Source organism: Quercus suber, unplaced genomic scaffold (assembly GCF_002906115.3).
Source record: "Quercus suber isolate HL8 unplaced genomic scaffold, Cork oak 2.0 scaffold_57, whole genome shotgun sequence".
NCBI lineage: Eukaryota > Viridiplantae > Streptophyta > Magnoliopsida > Fagales > Fagaceae > Quercus > Quercus suber.
The window spans coordinates 917,860-929,303 of NW_027069522.1; the positions used below are offsets into that span (position 1 = coordinate 917,860).

The following is an 11,444-nucleotide window of genomic DNA, read 5'->3' on the forward strand; positions in this document are numbered from 1 at the left end:
ATAACTACTTGGATTCTGAGAATTTCCTTTGTATATATGTAACAAACTAATGCTGTGATAAACAAATTTTCCAACGTTTCCGACTTGTTTATTTTTAAAATTAACTTTCATTTTTGAAATATTTCAGGTCTTTAATTTTGAAGGCGCTCATGCACTACTGCTATCAAACAATTATCTTGCATACGAATTTAGCCAAAAAAAAAATTGTATAGAAACAAATATCTACATTTGGTGGTACTCTTTTTGTTGGAAAAGAGAACAATATTTTTATTTTTCTGATAAATTTGATAATGATGAAGAAAGGAAGATTTAAAATTAGAAAGAAAAAAAAAAATATATATATATATATATATATATTTTTTACAATTTTTCTGATAAATTTGATAATGATGAAGAAAGGAAGATTTAAAATTAGAAAGAAAAAAAAATATATATATATATATATATATTTTTTACACAAGATATAAATTCTAATATAACTTAATCTAAGTGTATATGTATGTGAAACTCCCGGCCCTTATCTCCCACATCCCACAAACACTTATACTTGTGAAATGACCATCACGTCAAGAGTAGGCGGTGGTGTTACTGCAAATAATTAAACGTATAGAATTTAGTATAGTTATTCATAAAACTAGTGGTTACAAATCACTCCCCGTTAATAAATTTTACAAGGGCAGAGCATCTTCATAAATCCATTTCCTTCAATAAATTTAATTTACCAAGGACATCTTCCACTAAGCCAAAAACCTTTTCCCTTTGTCGTTCACTATGCGATTGACAGACAACAATGCTTCTATATCTATTAGTTCATTTATAAAATCTTTATTACTGGTTCCTCGAAAAAGAAAAAATCGGTTATTATTTATATGCTTTATCCTACCTAATGGCAAAGACTGGCTCCTTCTCATCAGTCACAAGTGAATGCCGTTTCATTCTTGCTGTTCTATGGATTATACCCATCAACACGTCCATACGTACAACAGTTTAATCAATTTCATTATTCTTAGCACTTACTGACTAATGAGAAAGCTCTCATCTAACAATTCATTTTTTTTCCTACTAAAATTAGACGACCTTCTGGGACATAATCAGTGTTGAGATTAGTTCATTAGAAGTTTTGTAATTGTAGCAAATAGCCTAGATACAAATAGTCATAAGAATATTAGTTGCATAATTGCATTGAAAGGAGGAAAACAAAATAAAATGCATAGAAAGCAAACAATTACTTTATCATAAATAACATAGAAAAACACACTAATCACTAATCAGCATAGGTGCCAACCTTGTCCATGATCTTGGCAACTTCTTTGGACTTCTTAAGCAGCTGTATACTCTTGTTTATTTTCGGTCGCTTTGCAGCAACTGCAGGTGATTCCTCCAGCATCCTTTCAATTCCACCACCAGGTCCCATCAATTCATTCACAATCTCAATTTCAAACTCTCTGTTAACCAAATTTCCAGCACTCAGAAGTAAATGTAGAGCCATGCAGTCAACCAATCTTTTTAACACAATTTTCCATTATGCAGTCATTCTCATCTTCATATCAAAAACCTGTTGAGAACATGTGGATAGTCCCTACCTAAGTTTCCCAACTTCAATCTCACCAAAACTATTAAGCTTTATCTTTGCAGGCCTTTCTTCATTGATCAAGACATCCTTCATGAATGCATCTTGCTGAGACATTAGAGTCTTCCAAGCAGACAAGTACTCTGGATTACAAGTATAATCTGTCAGCTTTTCCATTTCAACGATCTCCATGACCCAGTTGACTGAGTGCTCTTTCATCTTGGCTATAAGATTATGCCCAGCACGCCTAAAAGATAACTGCAGTTGGTAATAGTTTTCAGAGTGTTGCATTTTGACAGAAATGACAACTTCCTCAACATAGTTCCAGACCTTCTCAGCAAAACTAATCGGTATACTCGATATGCCTTTCACCTTTTTCTGTAGGATAGTGAGGAAGGCAGTGCGGGGAAGAAAATTCGGCAATCCAATACCTTTGGCTTCCTCCAAAACCATAATCTCCTCCATCAGAAAGTTCTTTGCAGGCTAGGTTTCAGCGTGCTTGTGAAGTTCATCAGAATACTGGTTGAGCATTTCTACCAACCGAGCAGTGCAATGCATGTTTTGCTCATCTGGGTATTCATCAAATTCTCCTCTCACAAGGATTTTGCGTAATGATTCTTTTGCTAATCCAATGATCTGCATGAAAGCTGTCATTGCCTCAGAAACAGATGACATCTTCAGGGGCATTCTTTTCCGTTCAGCAACATTAATGGCCAACTTGTCATTAATGCCCTTCACAATTGCGGGCAAATTTCTCGCTATACTAGCTGCTTGAATTTGCACCAGCTTTTGTGCCAGAACAGGAATTCCAACAATAGAATTATCTATTTTGGAAAGCTGGAGATGAGTTTCAAAAAGTCTTGCCTCTTCAACTCGCGCCTCTGTATAAGATTCTTCTCCTATCCGATTCCTAACACAGACATAGCCGATTCCACTGTCGCTGAAACAACATTGAGTGTAATACTTTCTTCAGGAGTACTATACTCCATGATAATCTCCTTTATCTGGTCATAGATATTTTCAGGATAGCCATGCACAGGCGCCCTAGTAATTCCGGGGAGATCAACCATTGTTAAATCAGGTACACCATTTTTTCTCACCTCCAACGTCAAAGGAGCGTTAGAAATCCCCTTCCCAAGGCTGGCAATCTCATTAGTGGCAAGATTGATAGCCTCATAAACATGTTCTTCATCAGTTCTAACAACTTTTCCATTGAATTCTAAGAAAAGTTCAGGTTGAGGAAGAGGATGGTGCTGAAGCCTCATTATTAGAGGTACCCTAGTGCAAATTCCCTGACCACGGGGAAGCTGGATACCGGCAAGTGATTCAAGGACGCTAGGTTTTCCCGATGAATGGTCGCCAACAACCACAATGGTGGGGAGCTGTATGCCTTCTCTTGTGATCATAAGGTGACGGAGCTTGTCAACTGTGTAAGGTTGAAATTAATCAACTATTGCGTTCACTTTATTCCGTGTCAAATTTGCTTGTAATTTTGCAATTAGTAACCCTGTATTTAGGCAGGAATCATGTAAGGGTAGTGAGTGAGAGAATATGAAGAAATGTTCAAGATTGTGCAAGGATGCAGAGACTCGCAGATGATTCGTGACTGGCAAGCCGCCAATTGCAGCGCACGAGTGAAGTGTGCAAGAAGATGAACAGTCGCACCAGCTGGAGTACTACAAGATAAAAAGTCCAGCCTGGCCGTTCTGTTATCTCGCGGCTTGAACTCGCAACTCAGTCAAGTCGCGAGGCTAAGCTGCTAGACCACCCTGTTTGGAAAAAACTGAATCTTCGCATTCCTTTTTCACCCAAGTATAAATACCCCTTATACACACAAAATGTAGAGAGCTTCCAGAGAGAATTTTGAGAGAGAAACCCTAGATAAAAACAAGATTGATTCATCCACAATCTTCACATAGAGACTCTTCAAATTCCTCTACTCTCATTCTCTCCATTGTTACATCTTTGAGAGGTTCTTATCCAAATTATTTTCTCACCATACCCATATCTGTGAAAAGGCTATTTGGTGCTTTGAGAAGCAGTTAAGAAGGGACCAATTATTATTGATTGATCCTATGGGTTATAGCGGAATCCGGTAAGCTAGAAAAGACAAAAGTTCGGCGTAACCTCGTTGGAACAAGAAGCTTGGAGAGCTTAGGTACACTGGGTAGATTAGGCTTGGAGGGTCTATTGCTGTTCATATATCCCAACTTCATTTTCTAGTGGATTATTGACCGCTTGGAGTGCAACGGAGAGGTTTTATGCCGAGGGTTTCGGTTTTCTCTTTGATAACACATTGTTGTGTTGTCCTTGTGTTTGCATCTCTCTTCCCCTAATCTTTACCATTTAATTTCTGTTGTAGATGTGATTTTATTTGGTTTAGATTGTTTATCAATTCTAGTATAAGCTTATAATCATTTTCCGCACATGCATTGTTTGATATAAAGCTTGAATTGGTCATTTGTATTTTGGGGGTCTAAACGTTGATAATGTTTTATACACTTTTTGAACATTCAATTGGTATTAGAGTGGGTGCACTCTCTGTGGTTTAAACACCTTAGTGTGATCATTAACCTCTTATTGAGATGGACTAGTCTCAATCTTTAAATGTTCTACCATATTTTGATGGTAACAACTATGCCTTTTGGAAAGTAAGGATGAAGGCATTTTTGTGTTCTATGGATGAAACCGTTTGGGATGCGGTGGATATTGGATGGACTAAGCTAGAGGCTGCCAAATCCATGTGGGATAAGGCAACTCTCGTGGTGTCTAATGCAAATAGCAAAGCACTTAACGCTATTTTTTGTAGTGTGCCTCCAGAAGAATTTCACAAGATATCTCACATTTCTATTGCCAAGGAGGCATGGCAGATATTGGAGACCACGTATGAGAGAACAAAGAAAGTGAAGGATACCAAGCTACAGATGCTGACCACTCGTTTTGAGGAGCTAAAAATGAGTGAGGACGAGTCCTTTGACTCTTTCTATAGCAAGCTGAATGAAATAGTCATTGGCAAGTTCAACTTGGAGGAGAAAACAGAGGACTCTAAAGTTGTGAGGAAAATCCTTTGTTTGCTGCCGGAGAGCTTCCGTGCCAAGGTGACAGTGATTGAAGAGAGCAAGGACCTTAATGATATCAAAGTCTAAGAACTGATTGGCTCACTTCAGACCTATGAACTTTCATTGCCCACACAAAGGAAGAGCAAATCACTTGCTCTTAAGACCATTAATGAAAGAGTGGAGGTCCACGACTCATTGGATGAAGATGTTGTTGATAAGGATGTTGCATACCTTGTGAAAAATTTTCGGAAATTCTTGAAATTCAAGAACAATGGAAAATTTGGTGATAAAGGGAAATTCCAAAGTTCAGGAAGGGAGAAAAAGATATTCAAAAAGAAAGATGGAAAGGAATCCCAATCTACACAAGGAATCACTTGCTTCGAGTGCAACGAGCATGGACACTTCAAGAAAGAATATCCTAATTATTTGAAATCAAAGAGCAGGCGTATGCCACAACTCTTAGTGACTCGGATTCATCAAATTTTGATTTTAAGAAAAACTGTGACGGAGAAGGGAATTACTCCGCTTTTATGACCATTGCTCATGTTGAGTCTTTGGAGGATTCGAATTTCCTTGTACAAGAGCTTGAGGAGCATAGTGATGAGGAATCAATGGGAATTGTCGAAGAATCAGATAGTGAAGAAGATGAGAATTCAGGGGGTCTTCAAGAAAACTTCAATTCACTCATTGAGAAATCAGGAGAATATGTATGTGTGACCAAGGCAGTTGTGAAAAAGATGAAGAAGGCAGAAGAGAACTATAGAAGTCTCCTGGTGCGACATAAGGAGGCAAAGTGTGAAATAGAGACGCTGAATGGAGAGCTGACAAAAGCCTATTCAAAGATAAAGTTTCTTGAGCTTGAGGTAGTTCAAGCAAATGCCAAGGTAAAGAGGGTCTCCACCAAGAAACTAGATGATGTCATTTCTTCTCAAAAACAATTTTCAGACAAATTCGAGTTGGGATATACCGGAGAAAATAGTTTAGCTGTCAAAATCACAAAAGAAGTGAAGTTTGTGCAAGCCAAAGAACCTGTAGTGGCTGCCTCTACACCTAAGATAGTAAGGGATGAAAAGAGGAAGAACGTGGCTGATCAAAGGGTGTTGAACAAGCCCCGTAATCAATCAGTGATCAAACCTGAAACTAAAGGGAAATCTCTTCCAAGATCACAAAGAGGTCCGAGAACGAACCACTTTTGCCATCATTGTGGACTTCAAGGACACACCAAACCGAATTTTCATAAGCTTAGAGCATTGAAGAATGCAAATGATCAAAGGTCAAGAGGACCAAGAAATGATAAGAGGACTTGGGCTGTTGAGTCATCAAGAGGTCGAAATGGTGATCCCGATGTGATGGACATGACGAAGACGATTGGTGCATTCACCACCTACTTGGAAAGCTTCACTAGAAGGTTTGAAATTCCTAACTCTCGTACCCAATCCTATAGGGATATCACCCCAAATGCATGTGACGTGTGGGTGAAGAGGGGTACTCATGCATAAGCATTACAACATGTCCATGCATTAATTCTTTCTATGCTTTGTAAATATGCTTGGTTGTGTGCTTTACACTTGTTTGTGTTGAAAATTGGTTGGTTGTTTACTTGCTTCCTTTTAAAATGTTTTTACATTGATGTTTTTTTATCAATCTTTTCTTTCTTTTATGTCAAAAATCCAAAAACACATAAAAAGTAGAAAATTCAAAAAGCTTGATCGACTTTGTTGAGTTTTGTCTCAAAACATATTTTGCCTTGTACCTTTGTACTAATAAATTTGTGCATCTACGAGCTTAACTTGTCTCATATGCACTCATATCATTATGGGAGAAATTTTGAAATCTATGTGACTGTTGTAAATAGATCTTCAACCTTGTCATGAAAGATTAGTGAATGGTTTTGTTGATCTTGAGACATGCATAGACTTGTACCTATATATCTTCCCACTATTTTATTTTATTGCTTTTAATTGAAGAGCTCACCAAATGTAAATCTCTAAATGAAAAGAGATATTAAACTGCAAAAGCCTGTTGCACATACTAGTATTTGACTAGGAAAAAGGAAAAGCGACCAAAAATAAAATATATGATGCCAAAAAAGCCAAATGCTAACTCATCAAATTGAAATATCAAAAATTTCAAGCATCGATTTCACAAAGAGATGTGTTAATTCAAAAAGATCAAATGATATGTTGAACATGGAGCCAAATGAAAAGTTTCAAAGATATTGTACTCAAGTTCATGTGGGATGTCATATATGCATATTTCTATAATTGAGATGGGTCACATTATTTAGTGCTAGTTGTGTATGTCTTGATTGAATTGATCATTGAAACTTCACATTAAACTAAGGACTATCTCATTTCTGATATCCACTCACGTCACACATGTCCATGTTCAATGAATGTCATATTTATTTGTGTGATTGTACTTGATTAAATGTGTTTTCACATGCTCAATCTTTGTTGATCAAACACAAAAAGATTTTTGAGTTTTTAAGTTTGTTTTTTGAAAGTATTTTGTTTTCTCAAAAAGTTTCAAAAATTCAAAAACAGTGGTGTCTTGTTTTGGCGATTCAGTCGCGGGTTGGTCTAGTCGCATGACCCAATCGCGAGCCCATACAGAGATTTTTCGTGACTCACTGGTAGGTCAATTTCCCAGTCACAAAAAATACTTAGAAAATTTTTTCAAAATTTGGGTTTTTATGTTTCTCACGGCTCATTGTGGTGACTTATTTGCGGGTGGAAGGTTCAATCACGAAAGGTACGCAGAGATTTTCGCTGCTTACCTTGCGACTTTCTCGCGGGTAGACCTTTTAGTCGCGAAAAACACTTAGAAAAATTTTTCAAAATTTTTGTTTTAAGTGTTCTGGTAGCTAGCCCTAGCAACTTGCATGTGGCTTGACTCAGTCGCAAAAAACGTGTGTTTTGCGTTTTAAGAGCAGTTTTTTAAAAAATTTCAGTTTTCCCTCGAATTTTTATGACTGTTCATTGTCTTCCCCATTTCAACCCTTTCTCAAACTCGCCGTGTCTCTCTCAAAAACCTCCATCTTTGCATCATTTCAACCACCAATCTTTAAGAAAAAGGTATGGGTTTTCTTATTTTCTTGGATCTGTGTGCTGTGGTTTTGGCTTGAGATATGTGTGGTTTGCCATGGTCGAACATGGGTGTGCTTAAAATGTTGGGTTTGTTTGGTTGAGGTTAGTTGGTTTTATTATTAGACTGCTAAATATGCTTGTTATTATGATTAAGGTTCATTGAGCTAGTTTGTGTTCTGATCAATGCAGTTTGAAATATTTCATACCTATAAGATACATGTGTTTGGGGTTCTCTGTGATTTACTCTGAATGTGAGTATGGTTGTTTTAGTTTGACTGAGGTTTTTAAGTATTTGGCTTATAATGCTTTGTTTTTGTGTTGCCATATTGTGTGTGTGGTTCTGTCTTAAGGGTTTGTCCTGAACATTTCATATTCATTAAGTTATGTCTCATTGACATATGCTTCCTTTGCTGAGTGTGGTTTACACTATCTAAATAGAGCTATTTTTTGCTTGTTGCAGTCTACATCAATACAGACTGTACTTATTTGAGTTGTTGGTTTTTGATTTGAACTATTTTTATCTAGTTCTCAACTGTGCTTGGTCTATATGCTGTCTTGACTCTCAGTTACTCCCTATGTAACTAATTTGTTACTAATACATGTGAATTTCCACCTATTGTGTTATGTTCCAGTTGTGGCATCTTCTGCTTGTTTACAGATGGCTCCCACACCTATAAAGAAGAAGACTCCTACTAAAAAGGCTGAAAAAAGATTGAAAATGGACCATAATCTGTTTAGGTTTGTTCAACACTTTGAGAGATACAAAGATTCTTTCATGAAGGGAACAATTATCCAGGAAAGGTTTGTGGACTAAGGAGACTTGAAGGATACCTTCATTCCAGACTGTTTTGAGGGCAGAGGATGGAATAAGTTGCTGAGTGACCTACCTGCAGTTTATGAGCTTTTAATTAGGGAATTCTATGCAAATGTTTTTATAAGTGAGGATAAGCTGAATTGCTATATTAGGGGACATGAGTTCACCATAGATGCACATGATATCGATGAGGTTCTAGGACTTGAGGGTTTAGAGGATCATGATTTCACTAATTACAAAGACAGGATGCTATCTATAGAAATTGTCCAGACTCGGATTTATGGTGTTAAAGAGGAGAGATGTCTCAACACTAATGCCTTTCCTGCTGACATGAAGTGTCTGACCACCATCATGATATTCAACTTGTATCCAATAAGGAAGCTAACTACACTCACCATTGCCAGAGCTATCTTCCTCATGGAGCTGAAGGAGAAAACTTTCATTGATATCAGCTCTCACATATTTGGCACAATTATGGATGAGACTAGAACTACCTCCAGGCCCAAGCTGATCTTTCCTGGCCTTCTCATGAGACTTTTTAGAGCAAAAGGTGTTGCAATCCCTCAAGATATCAGTCTCATGACTCCACTATCAGCCATAAACAAACTAACTATCACAAGGATACAAGTTCGTCTTCCAGGTGATGAAGAGGAGGGTAACCAAGGAGAAAGTGATCCTATGGAAACTGAAGTAGAGGCTGCAGGACAGACGTCCATATCCAAAAGCAAAGGCAAGAGGAGCAAGGCTTCAACCTTATCAGCTGTACCTCCAGATGCATTTCAGATCATCCTAGAGAGGATTGATGGACTCAAAGAGGTCTAAAATGAGCATACTGACAGGATGGCAACAATTCAGGAATAGCTCGACATACTTTCAGCCAAGTTTGACAGCCTTAACACCCAACAGTGACCCTTTGGCCATTCCGGTCAAAAAATGGGAGAATTTTTTAAAGCAACTCTTGAAGGGGAGTCCCATTTTGAGGGGGAGCAACCAAAAACAGTGTTTATTTAGTTTATGCTCAATTTTATTTTATGTTGATGATTATTGTGTTAGTTTTGGTATTGAATACTGTTTTCATTATGGGCTTGATACAATGTGAAACTTTGGTTTATTTATACTTAAGATGTTTTTTAGTATGTGTTTAGGTTTGTACCTGTTGCTTTTGTAAGCTTTTAAGGTTTATGTATCCATGCTTTGTAATTTTAGAACTTGTTGTTAAATGTCATGCATTTTCTTTAAGTATATCACTTTTGTGCCTTTTGTTGGATTTTATATCCTTAATGCAATTTCCTAGTGTTGTTGCATTGGTTGAGTGTTGGATATGCAGATGATACTTTGCAATTAAGCTTATTAGCTTGCATGTCCGGATGTTCATTCCATGTATAAATGAGCATTGTGATCACTTTTTATAGTGATTGTTCATTTTTGGTCAAGTCTTGGTTTATTACTTGTTTCAATTCTGCTTGATCGTATGGTGCTTGCTCCATATGCATTACAAGTTTTCTGTATACATTGACCATATTGTGTTGTTGTGTTCCAGGAGATACTTGTTCTTATAGTTCAAGAGTTTCACAGATTCTAGAGTTAGGTGTGAGTGAGTTTTGTTTAACTGTTCCCAACTCACACGTTAAGTCTAGAGTTTGTTGTAGGGTTTTGTCACGGAATAGCCAAATGAGGAGATTGTAAAGTTGAAATTAATCAACCATTGTGTTGGCTTTATTTCGTGCCAAATTTGTTTGTAATTTAGCAAGTAGTAACCCTCTATTTAGGTGGGAATCATGTAAGGGTAGTGAGTGAGAGAGTTTGAAGAAATGTTCAAGATTGTGCAAGGATGCAAAGACTCAAGGCTGGGAGCAAGAAGCTTTGAGGACTTAGGTATACTGAGTAGATTAGGCTTGAAGGGTCTATTGTTGTTCATGTATCGCAACTTCATTTTTTAGTGGATTATTGACCGCTTGGAGGACGATGGAGAGGTTTTACGCCGAAAGTTTTGGTTTCCTCTTCGATAACACATCGTTATGTTGTCCTTGTGTTTGCATCTCTCTTCCCTTAATCTTTGCCATTTAATTTCTGTTGTGGATGTGATTTTATTTGGTTTAGATTGTTTATCAATTCTAGTATAAGCTTATAGTCATTTTCCGCACATACATTATTTGATATAAAGCTTAAATTGGTAATTTGTATTTTGAAGGTCTAAACGTTCAGAATGTTTTATACACTTTTTGAACATTCAAACTGTGTCAAGGAGTGGACGAATACAATCATTGTAGGATGAAGTGATGGGTGCATCTTGGTCTTGTTGGACTGCTTGGACTAGTGCAAGTGAATTTTCATCTTCACTTTGTACGACAGTGCTAGATTTCTTTTTAACAGAAGAAGCAGTACTCTTCAGTCCTGCCATGTTTCAGTTGAAAGGGCAAAAGTTACAGTAAAATCAAAAGCAAGCTAGAGAAGAAAATGGTATGGAATGCATAAGGGTGAACGTGAATGGGGTATATTTATAGAGGTCTCAATCTCTTTCAATAAAAGAAGTAGGTGGAAAGTAAGAAATGGGGGGTCTTGATCATCCGAAAAAGAGAGATAGAGGGACCTGACTTTTGGCATTTCAATGAAACCAATGAGAATGAGAAGCCACGGATTTGAAGTTACATACATGAATGCTCTGATAATTGGTAGGAGTAATTGGTAATGTAAGGATGTAATAAAAATACAAAATACAGAATTCAGAAGATGTAAAACGGTGTTTTTCCGAGGCCATACATACAATATGATGCAGTAAATGAGCTGAGGGCCTGAGGTTCAGTGGTTCAACCCTCCCGGGAGTGTAGTCATTGTATGGTGGACTGCGGTGACTATTACAGTTCTCAAGTTTTAAAGGTTACCTGATTCCAAAGAAAAAAAAAAACAATGTT

General features: G+C 37.2%; 1 pseudogene; it reads right to left on the minus strand.

Moving 5' to 3' along the window:
* Positions 1-1,214: 1,214 nt before the first annotated feature.
* Positions 1,215-10,987, minus strand: LOC112025413 (dynamin-related protein 4C-like; annotated as a pseudogene).
* Between the last annotated feature and the right edge of the window lie 457 nt (positions 10,988-11,444).